Source organism: Panthera onca, chromosome C2, assembly GCF_046562875.1.
Source record: "Panthera onca isolate mPanOnc1 chromosome C2, mPanOnc1 haplotype 2, whole genome shotgun sequence".
Taxonomy (NCBI): Eukaryota; Metazoa; Chordata; class Mammalia; order Carnivora; family Felidae; genus Panthera; species Panthera onca.
In genome coordinates, this window is record NC_138347.1 from 7,576,366 (window position 1) to 7,592,836 (window position 16,471).

At 47.4% G+C, this 16,471-nt stretch overlaps 1 long non-coding RNA gene across 2 annotated transcripts in view; it reads right to left on the minus strand.

Annotated features, from left to right (window-relative positions):
• LOC144617343 (uncharacterized) overlaps positions 1 to 16,471 on the minus strand; it is a 30,219-nt gene that overhangs the window by 3,854 nt on the left and 9,894 nt on the right. The window contains exons 2-4 of one of the 2 annotated variants that reach the window (XR_013557744.2): positions 12,634 to 12,805; positions 8,672 to 8,800; positions 1,493 to 1,569 (exon numbers count right to left, since the gene is read on the minus strand). This is a non-coding gene — a long non-coding RNA (uncharacterized LOC144617343). The remainder of the gene's footprint in view (positions 1 to 1,492; positions 1,570 to 8,671; positions 8,801 to 12,633; positions 12,806 to 16,471) is intronic. The other variant, XR_013557745.1, reaches the window with a different exon arrangement.

Sequence of the window (16,471 nt, forward strand, 5' to 3'; positions counted from 1 at the left end):
GGCTTATTTCACTTTATATAATGTCCTTAAGGTTCATCCACGTTGCAGCAGATGGCAGGATTTCCTTCCTTTTTAAGGCTGAAGAACACTTTATCGTAGGCCTCGACCACATTGTCCTTATCTATTCATCTATCAACAGACATTAGCCAGATGGTTGTAGAACCCATTGTCCTCATTTGTGAAGAGTCTTAGGAGGTCAGACTTTACAACCCATTGTCCTCATTTGTGAAGAGTCTTAGGAGGTCAGACTTTACATAGGAGCACCGAGAAATCCAGGGGAGTTTTATTTCCCTACACATATCTTCCTACTTTTAGACATTATTTGAGGATGTGCTATGCAGACTCCAACAGCTGTCTGGCAGCCACAGTGGGGAACATTCTTGGCACTCCGGGCTTCCACTGTCACAGATGGTAAATGTCATTTCTTGAAGGCACTTTGAGTTGAATGTGTGTTATCCACAGCCAAAAAGTGTCCTGATTCATATAAAATTACAGGAGAAGGTCTTCTCTTTCTTCTCTTTCTGCCTTAGGTTGTTGGTGTTGTTGCCAGTGAGTGCTTAGGGAGTCACTCACAAATCACTTGATCCCTGTGGAAAACATCCCTAAAAGTGGACCCCAGAAATCTGGGGACTTAAGGAGAGTCTGGCATCATAGGAGGCTAAAGACCAGAGATGAATGGGACGATTCTGTGATGGTGGTCAGATTCATGACCTTTTGAGGCCCCTGAGGCCAGCAAGGGAAGCTGAGAATTGAGCTCCGCCCCTGCCCCCACGTGGCCAACACCCAATTCAAGATCAACCCTCAGCAGATCCCAACTGGCCACACCTTTCTCCTCAGACTTGACCTGAGAACACAATAAACATATGGTGACAGGTGCCTCTGCCCACCTCAGTCCTTCAGTCCTAGGCATAGATGCTGGGATGGGCTGACAGCAAAGCATGCAGGAATCCTAAGGACATCGGGACCACTTTAAGGTGCCATTTGATTCCATTTGCTTTTTAAGAAGGTGACACTCTCTACAGGAAAAGATCCGAGGAAGGCAAAAGTAGATTCCTTCACATTTCTGATATTTCCTATGAGGTGTCTCATACCCGGCCAAAGTGTTCGGGTAGAAAACGGACCTAAGAAGCCATCCAAGGTCTTAACTTTTCATTAGAAACTAATTTGGGGGCACGTCAACTGCCAACTCTCTAGAAAGACTGCCAGAATTTTCCGTTGATCAAGCAAAGCCAAGTTTATTACCAAGTGCAGTGAGGAAGGGCGCCATCTTGACAGAGTAAAATGTGTCTCAGAAGGGCGAGATCACACTGAATATTTATAGGGTTTCAGAGTCTGGACTCCAGAGGTTTCAAGCATGTCTTCCTATGCAGGGATTTAACTGGGATTGGGCCAAGTTCACAGTATATTCGTTTAGGATTGGAAGCACAGCTCAACCAGGGTTTCAAAGCAAGTCTCAATAGGCAAACTGTGGGATGATAAACCAGTAACTTACCCTGCTAGATGATCCAACACCCAGAAAGGGGGCTGCTTGAGGTATCTGGTGTTTGGATAAATTGATCTGGGAAATTCCTGAAACAAATAACAAGGTTATTTACTGGTATAGGTTTCTCCCACTGAGAAAGAATTTCCTAGAAGAAAAATAAGGTATGTTGATATAACCATCCCTAGATACCCCTCTTGATGGTTAAGTTATGTGATGTAGAAGGTCTCCATTCTCAGGTGTCTGACACATTCTGCTCATGAAACTCTACACCGTGTGATGTTTGTTCTCATGCAGACATACCATGGGGCACCGTAGGTTATTAGCCTAGAAAGTTCCCCTTTGGTGTCGTAACTGCATCCTCACCCTAAAAGGAGTGTTATCAGGGATGTGAAGTCCACAGGCTTTTGATCCAAAAAGATAGAGGCTCTCCTTGCTTGTTTGGGGGATTTGAATCAAGAGAAGCTAACTTGCTCAGTCCTCGTACTCTACGAAGGAGGTACTGTCACTGGGAAAGAGGAAAGCGTCCTGACCCTCCTCTGCTCTTAGTCTAGGTCTGTCCTACACTGAGCATGTCATACATGCCAACCTGGGCGCTTGGGAACCGTTCATACATCTCGGAGAGAAAGGCTTCCCTCCTAAACTTTTGCGTTCTGAGGCGAACCCCGAAGGGCAGAAACTTCCTAAAAGCAGCCTTGCATCACAAAGACATCACATCAAAAATTCCTTTTAGCGGTATTTAATATTGTCCATGAGCTTTCTGGTTCCCCTCCAAGAGAAGCTCATCTGTCTCTCCATCTTGCAGAAGAAGAGTATCCTATCGTGCTTTAACATCTAGGCCCGCTGTTCTGGACTCCTGGGTTGAGTCTCCTGGGCAGCCCTTGTCTCACTATGTGTCTGTAGTACTTCTGCTTCCTAACCACGTGGCTGTCTGGTTATTTTTGCCTGTGGCACTTTGAATCGCTTTCATCTCCACTGCCCATATCTCTGCACGAGTACTAGGGTAGAGGACGTGGTCCTGGGTTCCATCCACCATTCTCTTATAAGACCCTCCCACCTACCATTACCATGTGAAGCTTCCAAATTTCTTCAGGGACACCAGCGTGCCTCTGGAATGTCCTAGAAGAAAATCATAATTCTGAGTTTCTACTGCCTTTTCTTGGGTCTTGAAGAAAACTGGTATTGGCTTTGGCTGCATTGATCCAACCTCTGAGAATGGCCGTGGGCCATCCTTGACTCACTGTCCAAGGGGGACTTTGGCCATCCCTGAAGACCAATTCTGTACCTGTTACTTCAGATGTTTCCAGGGGTTCCTCCACCTCCAGGGCCACTTTTTATAATAGTGGTGAAGTCGAATTCCAAGTAGGATGCTGCTATGGGCTAAACTGTGCCTTCCCCAACTCATACATTGAAGCCCTTAACCCTTAGTGCCTCAGGATGTGACTGCATTGGGACATCAGAATTTTAAGCAGTAATTAAGTCAAAACGAGGTCGTTAGGGTGGCTCCTATTCCTACATGACTGGTATTTTCATAAGAGGCGATTAGAACATGGATATGCACACACACTGAACAAGAGCTACATGAGGGCATAGTGAGATGGGTGGCCAGCCACAAGCCAGGAAGAGAAGCCTCAGAAGAAACCTGCTGAGACCTTGACCTCAGAAATCCAACCCTTAGAACTATTCTGTCACCAAGCGGACTTTGACCCACTCGTAATTTTATTGAACATGTAGTCTGCCCTCTACCTTCTCTAGAAATTATTCTCTTGAATGAGAGTAAGGATATCTATCATTTCGAATGAGCAAAGGAAGCTTTAAGCTATGTTTTCACGTAGTGTCTATCACAATAATGCTGGGCAGATTGATAAGGTGGGGGCGGGTGCCCTTGCAAACGAAAAAAAGAAAAAATTCCAAGAGGAAAAGCTTACTATTTCCCCAAGCAGGTGGAGTCTGAAGAGAAAGAAAGACTAGAAGCTCTGACTTATTCCAGAATACATAGTCATTGCCTTAGGCAACCCCGAAGGCAGCCACAGGAACTTCACCCACCCCATAAACAACTACATAGTAAGGAACTGCCCCAAGCCTCTGCCCGAGGAATTGTGCCAGATAACAGAGAAAAGATTGCATCTAAATAAAATGCTAATCACGAGGAGAAATGAACGCTACATTGTCTAAACCCACAAAACGGTAGTAATGAGTTGTGCAAATACTAGCTAGCAAACATCCAGCTACAGGGTAGGAAGCTGTCGGCCAAGTTAATTCAGGTTATGTTTTATGGTGCCATATATCTGGAAACGATTCTTAGGGGTTATGTTCTGAGGCAAATAATTTAGAAGGTTGTAAGACTGGAATGGACCCAACAGTCGTTGTGTGATTAGTCTTCCCATTACAGGTAGGTAATATCTGTGGCATCTGTGAACTGAGTCGGAAGGCCAGGCGCTCCTGGCTGCCTGCCTACATTGCACTCAAGGTAATGAGGACTTGATGGCAAGGGAAAACCTGGTCAGGAAAGACAGTATTCCTTAGAGAGTGGAATACAGAAGGTACTGAGACGGTGGCCAACCCATTTGTGTATAATGAGGCCATCCCGGTAAATACACTAAAATACACCAAATACACAATTGCTTTCGTTCTTATGTCTTCACGGCAATTTAAGGAGATGTTTCCGTTCTTTACCTTGAGAGGATAAACTATTACTTTAATACGCATGCGTCAGTTGTTTATCACTGTGGAACAAATGGCCACAAACTTCACGGCTTTAAACAACTCACATTTACTATCTCACAGTTTTGGTGGGTCTGGATTTCAGGCATAGCTCAGCCTGGTCCTCTGCTCATAGTCTCGCCAGGTTGAAATGGCTGGGCTACATTCTCATCTGGAGGCTTGACTGGGAAGAATCCACTCCCAAGTTCACACGGGCTGTTGGCAAAATGTATCTCCTGGTGGTCGTATGACTGAGCTCCCCAATTCCTTGACGGATGTCGGCCAGAGGCAAATCTCAGTGCCCAGAGGCCTCCAACAGCTCCCAGCCACATGGCTTTCTCCATGGACTCTCCCACAAATGGCACCTTACGTCTTCAGAGCCAGCAAGGGGAGTCTCCCTTTCCATCAGAAAGGGCCTCATCCCTTTTTTCAAGGTTTTCACTGACTGTCAGGTCCACCAACAATAATTTCCCTTTTGATTAACTCATAATCAACTTCTTTGGGATCCTGATGGCTTCTGAAAAATACATTGGCCTTCGCCACAGTCTAGAAGTTATGGGGTCTGTTTCTACTCAAGGGGAGGGGATTATAAAAAGGGCATTGATAGCAGAAGGTAGGTCACTGGGGTTCACCTTAGGGTCTGTCCACCACCGCACAGTTTAGTATTTTGTTTCTAAAATTAGTACTACATACTAGTATTTCTACTGAATTCTTATGAACGTTGAGTGTAACAACTTTCAATGTATTGTATCCCCTCGCTATCCTTCATACGTGTGGGTAGACCATTCATGTATTCTTTAGATGCTGAAGGGGACAGAGAGGGGAAAGGGGAGGGGTTGAGTAGAGGTGTAATGCAGGGTCTGACTCCATGTTTGGTGTCTGACCACTGACGGATTTCAAGCCCCACCACACCCTCTTCCCCTCCTGCCCCACATCTGGGTGGTTAAAGAAGTCCAAGTGTTCCTATCATTAGCACCAATGGGAAGTGCAAACCATTCAAGATCTAGCCCATGTACAGCCCCTCCCACCATGAATGCCCTAAAAGTTCTGTGTGCTTTCTCAAGCCATTATCAGACCTGTGTAGGAGCCTGTCCCGCACTCCCAGAAAGCCTCGCTGTATGAGTACTAAACTCTTCACACCCTCTTGGCATGTGGCCTCATCAGTCTCAACATCCAAACCACATTGTGGAGGCAAGGTCCAACCTGTTCATGTAAGGTAACCACACAAAGGGAGTTTGCTTTGTACCTGTTGAATCCTGACCACCCCCCCCCAAATAGTACTAAAACAATCTGCTAACAAGACAAGGCTGAGTTTATTGCTTTCCAGCATCACAGTGGAATCTGAGTAGAACTTAGCAGAGGAGAAGACGAGGTCAAGGATATTGATGAGGTTTAGGGTTTTGTTGAACAGATATCTTTCAAAGCAGGGGAATGTTAATTAAGACAAGGCAAACGGTCATTGTATCAAGATTGGACGGCCCGGCAAAGGGAAGATTTCAAAGGCAGGGTTTCATAAAGTCACGGAGAGTAAAGAGTTGTTTGATGCTATCTATAAAAAGTCTAACAGCTTTAGGGCGCCCAGGTGGCTCAGTCGGTTAAGCATTCAACTTCGGCTCAGGTCATGATCTCATGGTTTATGAGTTTGAGCCCCACTTTGGGCTCTTTGCTGTCAACACAGAGTCCACTTTAGATCCTCTGTCCCCTCTCTTTATGACCCTCCCCTGCGTGCAAGCACTCTCTCTCTCTCTCTCTCTCTCTCTCTCAAAAATAAATAAACATTAAAAAAAATAAATTTAAGGCTAGATTCATTTGGGGCTGGCTTTTGGAATTGAGGAAGTTAACAGAATCTGAATTTAGGAAAGATGGTCTTCTCCCGGCTCAAAATACATTGTTGTTGTTGTCGTTGTTGTTGTGTGTATGAATATTTTAAAAAATCAGTGCGAATAGTGTTAATATTCATAATAAGAGTTAATGTCTGGGAGACTCTAATGGTCTGGGATCTCTTTTCTTCTTTGTTATTATTAACATCCGTTCAGCACCCTCAGGGAAATGATCAGACTCAGACCTCCTGTGCCATCGCTGGGGGAATAGGACTTAATGCCATTCCTCTTTGGTTGTAAATCCAGCTTTTAAAAACAGAACATCAGGGACACTCTGCCCGTAAACAATCCCAAATACTGTGAGATCATCACCTAAGCCAAAAAAAATGAATATTAACGAGACTGTGTTCTTCCCATTATCAATCCTACAATGTGTCCCATCAAGTCCTCTGTGGCCTATGGTGAGTTTTACCTCCACAGAGCTAGGATTTATCACAGTATCAGCTTCCCATTGACGTGCACTGAACAACTTTGGAGTAATAACATCTTAGCATAGGATGGTGCAAGGAAAGGACTCTCACCTCACAAAACACTGCATGACCTAGCTCCTTAGCTGCCTTCCCAGGCCACTTCATAAACCACCTCCCTTCACCTACTAGGTTTCAAGAATACCAACCTTATGGCTTTTCAGACCAGCCAGGGAGTCCGCATGTACTGTTCGTCTTCTTTCCTTAACTGCACCTGCTCTGACTCCTTCTTGACCTTCAGATGTCACTTAAGTTTCCTGGCCAACTGGTGCAGAGTGGCCACCACAGTCATTCTCCACGATGTCACTCTGCCTCAGTTCTTGCAGACGTCGCTCTCAATAGCTTCCTTATTGCTTCACTGATCCACTGGTCGTCTGTCTCCTTCCATCCTCCCACTAGAAGGTCCATGACAGCAAGGACCACACGTGTCTGGTTCTTTGCTGAATCCCAGCGCCTACAGCAGCATATGACTCTTGGAAGGGGCTCCACATTTGCGTTGAACGAATGAGTGGGTGGTGGGATGGTGGAATCCTCTCCTCTCAAAAAAATAAATAAATAATAATAATAATAACCTATTTTCCTTTGCTTTGCTTCATTTAGTTTTCCAGATATGAGAAAGCCCTGGTTAAAGATATCACTGCCGAAGTCTGACAACCATTCCTGAGATATCTAGTTAGTTCTTTCGAAAAACCCTTACTTCTTTGGTGAATTAATTATGCATCTTGACTGTTTTAGTAATTCGATTTCCTTAGCTGTACACGTTTCCACTTATTGACTCTGTTGTCTCTCTCATACACTGTTACTACTCAAATATTTTGGAGAAAAGAGAAAGGATGGAGTGAACCTTGACAGTGACCACCACAGTCATACCCCGACAAACCAGCCTTCAGGTTTATTTGACACTCTACCTGCCACCAATCCACACTAGAAAGGGCCTGGATGTTTCTCTCAACTTCTATGGAAGCAGAGGCATGATCTTACCCTGCCCTGTGGCATCCCTGTTCAGTCTTAACCTATCTGCTGTCAGTCTTTTAGGGAGTATAGAGTAGGTAGGAAAGGGTAGCATGATTCTAGTCCATCATTAAGAAAACCAGTCCAATAAAACCTGAGATCGATCTCAAGAATTTGATAAAGTTTAATAAGCTAAGTAAAGATTTTAGGCTGGAGGGACTTATCCTGTCCCTGAAATTAAGTCACAAACATTGCTGCCCACTCTACCTATAAATTATGTTGCCCAGAGAAACTGCCCCAGAAAACTGAAGGAGAGCTTGTTTTGAGATGTCCATAACGTGATTGTTTATTGGATATCGGTTTGGGCATCAACACAGAAAAAACAAATTAGCTGGGAGTTCAGCCATCTGCAAGCTAGAAGGCCAGGAAAGCTGGCGGTATAGTTCCAGTGCAAGCACGAAGGTTCTGAGAAGGAGCAGAGCTGACAGTTTAGGTCCTGGTCCAACGGGGAAGGGGAAGATGATGTTCTAGCTCATCAGTCGGCAGAGAGACCGAATTCCTCCTTCTCTGCCTTTTTGTTCTACTTGGGTCCACAGTGGAATAGACAAGGCTCACTCACCCTGGGGCAGACAATCTGCTTTACTCTGTCTGCCCATTCAGTGCTCCTCTCTCCCAGACACACCCAGAAGGCATTTCTAACCAGCTCTCTGGGCATCCCATGGTTCGGTCAAGTTGACACATAAAATTAGTCACCGGTGTCCAAGCAGATTTTCCTGTGGTGATCTCGATGCTGTAAAAACCATGTCCTGGGAATCCTTCCGTGTAACCGTGGAACGAAAGGTGCTCCTTCTAAGAACTGACTCAGGTTAGTGTGTGGGCAGGCCCTGAGGGTGAGGGACAGGGGCGCTCATTGGAGGACTGAGATCCCTGTCCTCACCTCCGCTTGGATGCTTAAAATCACAGGTACTCCTTGAGGTCAACACATTTACTTCCCGGAGCCGTTGTGAAAATACCAATACATTTTTACATGAGAGGAAGTTTAATCTTACGGGGGAACCAGTGGATTTAAACTGCAGGATTAAGTTCTTCCTGGCCCAGCTGTGTGGCCGTGTGCAAGCATCTCACCTCCCTGGAACCTCATCCATGGCCCGAGGGTTCTGTACCGAAGTCAGGACAGCAAGTGTACTTACTTGCTAAGATCAGATCAGCTCGGACAGGTAAGTCCAAACTCCTTCGAGCACTGCATTGGGAGGAATTAATTCTAAGGCCATGCCCAGAGCAGAGCTGGCCCACGATCAGCGTTTTTGTCCTATTCAGGCCTGTGATGGAGAGAGAAATGGGGAAAAACAAGTGAGTGAGTGAGTGAGTGAGCGAGTGACGTCGCCAGAAAATGGAGAAAACGCAGGCGGTGGTGAAAGCTCAGCCCAAATGGTCATCTGTGGATGACTCCTAATGATTCCTTGTGTTCCGTCGTCTCTTGGGTGTTCTATTCATTGCTTGGAAAGACCCAGGCTCTGAGAGAATGACAAATAGGGTAGGGCCATGGAAAAAGCTGGAAAGGATACAGGAAGTTCTGGAGAAGCAGCTCCTTCACCTGAATGGCCCTGTGGACTGGAAGGGGCCGGGACAGCATCGTCCTGAGGCACAGGTTCTGCTGTCCCCATTTATAAGCAAGGGCTGTGTCACAGAGCGCTTGGACGACGTGCCAGTAAGTCGGGCAGCCAGCAGGTGCAAAGCAGACCCAGAAGCAGGTAGGCAGGCTGGGTCCGGCCGCACACGCGTGGCATTGTCTCCCAAGAAGCGTGAGACCCTCACTCAGCAGAGAAGACACTGAAAACGCTATTGCACAAAACCAAAAGGACAGCAAAGAACCTCGCTTCCAACTGGGCAAAGGTGTGAGTGACTTCTCCCTCCTGTTACCAGCTTGGCAGGGGAACGTGAGAGAAAACTCCTGAATCGTGCTTTGTCAAAGAAAGGGAAGAACGACATTCTGGAGAGGAGGTAACAAGGATGTAAGCCGTCTCCGAGTGATGGGTGTGGCAAATAGCCTGTGTCCCACCATAATCTGTGATGACCAATAGCGGTGGGACAGAGGACGGGTTACCAGGCCAGGAAGCTTTGCTACCTGTGAACCTAACTCTGGTTCTGCCACCTCCATACTAACAAGTAAAATTCCGGTCTGTAGCGGGAGGCTGGTGGGGGGCCGGGGGGGAGCACCTGCACTGTGGGGCACGTGGCCCTGGCCTCTGTTTCCCTCTGGCAGTCTTTTGTCATTCTGGGACGTGTCCAGCATCTGAAACAAAATAGGTATTTCATGAAAGAAAATTCCCTAGTTTTTGTTAATGTTTTTATTTAATTTTGAGAGAGAGAGAGAGAGACAGAGCATGAGTGGGGGAGGGGCAGAGAGAGAGAGAGAGAGAGAGAGAGACAGAATCTGAAGCAGGCTCCAGGCTCTGAGCTGTCAGCACAGAGCCGGATGAGGGACTCGAACCCACAAACTGTGAGATCATGACCTGAACCGAAGTCGGACACTTCACCGACTGAGCCACCCAGGCCCCCCGAAAATTCTCTATTTTAAGTTAAGGAAACGGAAGCTCCAAGGAGTGCATTTGCAGCCCTTGGAGATGCCCTGCTCACCTCCTACTGCTGGGACTGTAACTAGCCGAGTCCTCGGGATTGCACTGAGATCCATCACTGAGCCATGTTTTCACGGCTTCCCCTGGCTGCTCCCAGCCAACGGCCCAGGCAGGCTTGCTCCTGAGGACACAGGGCACCCCCAAAGCCCCGCCGAACCTTCCAGAAACTAGCAACAGGCGGTCCAGCCTTCCCTGCTTTCCTCTCACACAGTAGCTTCCCCTAATAAGTGCCTGTTTAATCCCATCCTGCCACAAGCTTCTCAGAAGACCCAGACAATATACGACTTGGCGTGATGTGCCAGGAGATCCTTGCTCAAATTCCCTTTATAGTCCAAAGCTCCCTAATCTTTGCTGCACAATTAGACATCGTCTTCCTCTCTCTTTTGGGGAACTGCCGTAACCAGCAAACTGTCAGAGTCGTACGTCAATGGCCCCGAGAAATGTGAGTCCTTTCTTCAGGAGAGAGTTTTCACACTCTGCTAACACAAAAAGCACATAATGCTTCAGCGATGCTTAACAAAGAAGGGGCTGACTCTTCCCTCATTACTAAAGAGCATCCCCTGGAAGACAGAAAACTGCAGTGGAGCCAGCTCGAGGGAGGAAATGGAGTTACAGAGTCAAGTTCAATGCCGTAGCCCAAAGGTAGGTCAAAAACAGAATCGGGACATCTCTGTAGATAGGCAAAGCCATCCACACCCACTTTCCCCAAATGGTAGGAGGGCTGTCCATTCGGAGGCTTGGAAAAACCATCTCTCCCGCAGAGATGTGTGCCTCTGAATGCCACGTCCTACCATTTGGATTAGAGGACGTTCTCAGGGCTTCTCGGACTCCTGGTGTCCTGAAAATTCCACCAAGGTATTTTATTTATTTATCTATATATATTTTTCAACATTTTTATATTTATTTTTGAGAGACAGAGCGTGAGCAGGGGAGGGGCAGAGAGAGAGGGAGACACAGAATCCGAAGCAGGCTCCAGGCTCCGAGCTGTCAGCACAGAGCCCGACGTGGGGCTCGAACCCACCTACTGTGAGATCATGACCTGGGCCACAGTCGGACGCTCAACGGACTGAGCCACCCAGGCACCCCTCCACCAAGGTGTTTTAAAAAACCTTAGAATTAAAAACAATCAGGTCCAGCCCAGAAGAAGTGTGTCACCCCTAATCTTTGTCCAGCACGAAAGCACGAGTCTGAGGTCCCCGAGCTACACCTTAGCAGACACCGTGGGAACAAAGGGCTGATTGTGGAGGGTGGCCCAGGACGGCCAGGTCACATTGAAGGGCTTTTCCAAGTTCAGGGAGCACCGCAGAAGTAAACATAGATTAAAAACCGTTTCTCCCTGCCTGGCTAGCTCAGTCGGTAGAGCAGGAGACTCTTATGACTATCTCTCTCCGAAAGTTCTACCAGTCCTGTGCTCAAGCCGGCTGCTCCGCCCCCAGACCGAGCGAACGCCCGCAGGTCACTCGCACTGCAACTCTCCAATGGGGACATACGGCGGGCGCCCGGATTCCCCCATCTAACTGTCTACGTGGCTTAAGGAAAATGAAGAATGCGCCTCATAATCTCGGCAATGAGGTTTGTTATTTGTTTGAGGTTATTTATTTGTTGCCCACCCAAGCTTCCAATTCAATCATTAATAGTAATTCTGCCCGAAGCCTACAGCGTCTGCACCAATGGCCAGGATACAGCCTCATTAATATTCTTTTTTTTTTTTTTTTTTTTTTTTGGCTGAGGTGGTGATCAGTATTTCCCATTGTTTTTGGACAGAGCGTTGCGGTTCTGTTTTGAAAAGCTGGATTTACAACCCAAGGAGAAGGGCATTAATTCCTATTCCCCTAGCAACAGCACGGGACGCCTGAGTCTGATAATTTCTCGGAGGCGCTAAACTGATGGTAATAATAAAAAAGGAAAAAAGAAAGCCCAGATCGTTAGAGCCTCCTAGACATCAAGTCTTATTATGAGTATTAACAGTAGCACCTTCACACTGACTTTTTAGTATTTGTACACACAACAACAACAACAGCAACAACATAATATCTTGAGCCAGGAGAAGACAATCTTTCCTACATTCAGATTCGGCTAACCTCCTGAATTCCAAAATGCAGCCCAGAATGAATCTAGCCTTAAATTTCTTTTTTTTTTAATGTTTACTTATTTTTGAGAGAGAGAGAGCACTGGCACACAGGGGAGGGGCAGAGACAGAGGGGAGCAGAGGATCCAAAGTGGGTTCTGCACAGAGCCCAATGAGGGACACAAACCCACAAACCACGAGATCATGACCTGAGCCAAAGTTCTCAGGATGCTTAACTGACTGAGCCACCCAAGAGCCCTAGCCTTAAATTTCTTAATCCCCTTCACAGCCACCCTTGGTTCCTTCAATCCTTCCCCACCTAAAATAAACCAAAAACAATGTTCCTTTGCCACGAAACACAACAAAGTGAGCATGCCTCGGAAAATAACGGCCAGGAGTTTCCAGTGCTGTTTCTGCGGCTCCCTGACTTCTGTCACACAGAACCCACCTCTTAGATCGGCCTCCTGTTCCAGTCGATTCTATTCGCCCTGATTCTAACCCAGGCCTTTGGTGGGTTCTGGGCCATGCTCAGGACACCTCTCCTGCAGGAAGACTCTCGGAGAACGGCCCCTCTGGCAGACTGGTCACGTGGATGATGGAGTTCATCACCTAGTCTCCTCCTGTAGCACAAGTGATGAATGAGCCTCTCAAGCAAGCTGGGTGTAAGGTCATAGAACAAATCACGGAATCATGGACATTGGAGTCAAGGGGACCGCGGTTCCTGCCCTGCCTACACCATCTACTGCGTGACTGTGGGCGAGTTGTTCGGCCTCTCTGAGCCTCATTTTCCCCATCTCTTCAGTGAGGGTACTACTCCTGCCTACCTTGTGACATTGCTGTCGAGAATAAATGAGAACATTTAGCAGAATGACTGGCACAGAAGTGCTGTAATAACAGTACTGTAGTTGATTTTTGATCTTCTCTGCTTGGGGTGAGGACAAAGGCACAGAGGCAGAGGATGTCCTATGTAAAAGTACGATCAGCAGGAGCAGTGTGTTCAACAACCGAAGCCCTCATCGATGATAAAGTATCTACTGATTGAGTGACAATCGATTGTTGGAAGTCCAAGAAGCCATTGCAAGCCACCGTCCTTGAAAGTTTAATTCCTGGCTGCTCAGACGGCCTCACGGGCTCCAGGAGAAGGGCAGGGGACGGTAATCCACAAAAGTGGCTGCTCAGAGTTTCTACCGAGAAAGACGTTGAGGTTGAGTTGGGGTGACATCACCATTTAGCAACGTCACCCAGCTGAACAGGGAGTGTCGTGATACCAACTTGTCATCCCCTCCCGAGACGGCCCAGAAGTTCAAACAAGCTACACAAACACGTGATGTTTGGAAACGTAATAGTCTGATCGGCAAACAGTCAGCTCAGCACCGTCAGCCAATACAGGTAATACTGAAAAGCTGTAGCTATCTCTTAATACCAAACAAACAAACAAACAAACAGAAAACAAAAAGCAGGGGCACCTGGGTGGCTCTGTCAGTTAAGCGTCTGACTCTTGACTTTGGTTCAGGTCATGATCTCACAGTTCGCGGGACGGAGCCCCACATCAGGCTCTGCTCTGACAGCACAGAGCCTGCTTGGGGTGCTCTCTCTCTCTCTGTCTCTCTCTCCTTCCACCCCTTCCCGGCTCTTACGCACACGTGCACGTGCTCTGTCTCTCAAAAAACAAAAACAAAACCATACAAAAAAACTACACAACAAATGCTGAAGACATTGGCTCGTGGCTTTGCAGTGACACACCGAGAAGGCAAAGTGGTGGAGACACCAGTGTGTGTTAGTTCGCCAACCCCCCAGGAGGGAGTGGAGCCCAGTGGCTGGGCAGTTGAGTCAGCTGCAGTCCCAGGATGGCTCACGTCGGAATTGCGGAGCAGGCCTGGGAAGTTCTATTGCTTCTAGAGCCAGAGGGTGTGTGCCTACCCCCGTGAATCCTGCCCACCCCTCAGGTGAGCTAACGGCCGACTGATTTCACCGTGTCCCCTCGTATCGGTCAAGTGTACCATTGGAAGCAGCCCTCTACTCCGTCCTTGGAAGCCACCCATCGTGGGCCGCCAGCCCTGGCCTCAGAACTGGCCCCGAGGGCCCCTTCTCACTCACACTGCTCCCTGACAGCTCTTTGATCCTTTGGTGCATGAACCTGAATACACTGCATCCAAAGCAGTGCACCGCCCCCTTCTGCCTGGTTTCCCCAGACTCTCACCAGACCCTGCCAGTCCTGCGCATTCTCTGGGTCCAATCTCTGGCTCGCCTGCGGTCTTCTTATTATAATAGCAGAATCTACTTCATAGGGTTTTTGTGAGTCTCAAATAAGATTGAAACTTAAAGAGCTTAACACAGAGCTGTTATAGCTGTTTCCAGCCCAGCTATTCAGACTTGTCCAACGCAGCCCCAAGGGTCCCCCAATAAACTCAGGTGCCATCCACGTTGAGGACAATGGTGTGGAGAGCTGCGAGACACAGGATGTCCTCCCAAATTCTTGCTACGAATGACTTAGTTCCTGCTCAGACGTTTAGTGTCGGGGAAGTCACCTAGCACAGTGACGCGTGGATCTTCCTGTCCCCGCCATTCAATAAAGTACTAATTGATCGGCTACTTTGTGCTCAGGCAATGTGGGAGGAAGACAAAAGTCGGTGTCAGGGTGGACCCTCAGGAAACCAAACATTTCAGGCAGGCCTCTGGAACACATTTTAGCGAAGACAATGGGAGAAAAACACCACTTCCAAGAAAAAGATGGCTGTGACGCTTCAAGCATATTCCCAACATCAGCGTTTGACGTGAGCACAACTGTGTTTGAAAACTGAACGGCATTCAGGTGAAGACGTTTAACACAGACTTATGTTCTGCAGAATAACCAGTTTCCTGGCACCGCGTCAGTGTGAATAATAGGCAGCACATAGTTTTATGCTGCAGTGGAATTCTGGACACCCAAGGAAGCATTTTGAACTAAGTGCCATATTCAGTCAACCCCAAAAAGGGTTCTTGAGCTGTGAGGATAAATGGGTGGCAATTAAGTAAATAGGAAGAATAAGGTATTTGGATTTTTACTGCCTATACTATAGTAAAGTCCATCAAGCTTACCTCTGTCACCAGTGTTTGAGAATAATATGAATGAGTAACAATAATAGAAGAAAATAAAAATCAATTCTCTTTTACGGCGAAACAGGAGTTACTACAATTCAAAGCATCCTGTGTGCCTCCCTCACTTTTCCTTTCTTCTTACGATCCATCTTCTTATCCATGGGGTGCTTTTTTAAGCTTATTTATTTGTTTCGAGAGAGAGAGAGAGAGTGGGAGAGGGGCAGAGAGAGAGAGAGAGGGAGAGAGAGAATCCCAAGCAGGCTCCATACTGGGTACGCAAAGCCCAACGTGGGGCTCGAACTCACGAAACACGAGAGCATGACCTGAGCTGAAATCAAGACTCGGACTCAACCGACTGAGTGCCTCTCCAGGGGAGTTTTTAATTAACTTGTGGCACGTTTTCTCCAAATCAATCCACTGACTTATTTATGTACGCCTTATGTCGAATTTGTCTTGGAAGGCAGAACGCGTGTGGGTCCACCATTTCACTGCATCGCGGAGCTCACGAAACTGATGTGAGATTTGCAATCGTTTTCCACAAAACAACAGAATCTCCAGTTTCATTAGTATCCACTTACAATAGGCTCCATTTCTTATCCTATGTGACCGGATTCTCCATAAACCCACCACGAGTGGAGGTCTCTGTGCCCGGAGGTCTCCTACACACCCAGGCAGATGAGAGCACACTCATGGGAGCTTGCTGGTGGGGTGGGAGCTTGCTGGGAGGAAGACATCCCAGCAGAGAGTCGAGTCGTAGTGTTCTCATGGAGGCTGTGGCTGGGGAACAGGCTAGAAATTCTCTCAGGGGCAGCCCCCGCACCTCCCTGCTGACGCTTCTCCCACCATTCACTGCGGAGGGCGATCTCAAGACTCACCAGCAACAGGTCAAGTAAAAGTACACTTTTCCAAGCCCTTCTGTGTTTCCCATGAGCCAAGTTTCACGGCCATTTTTGAACAGAGGCAGACGTTCCTGGCAGTAAAGAACTTTGAGCTTACACACCAGCTTTCTTCTTACCTTTTTTAGACTCTCAAATGAATAAACGTAGATGCAGGGAGCCAGGAGGCAAACAAGAGAGCAGGGCAAAAGAGGGAAATATCAGAAGAACAGAAAGGAGAGAAGGAGAAAAGAATGGAGGGAAGGAGAGGATCCCGGAAGAGAGGAGACCTTGACAAGAGTCATGGCCCTGGTCCCACATAACATGGCGCAG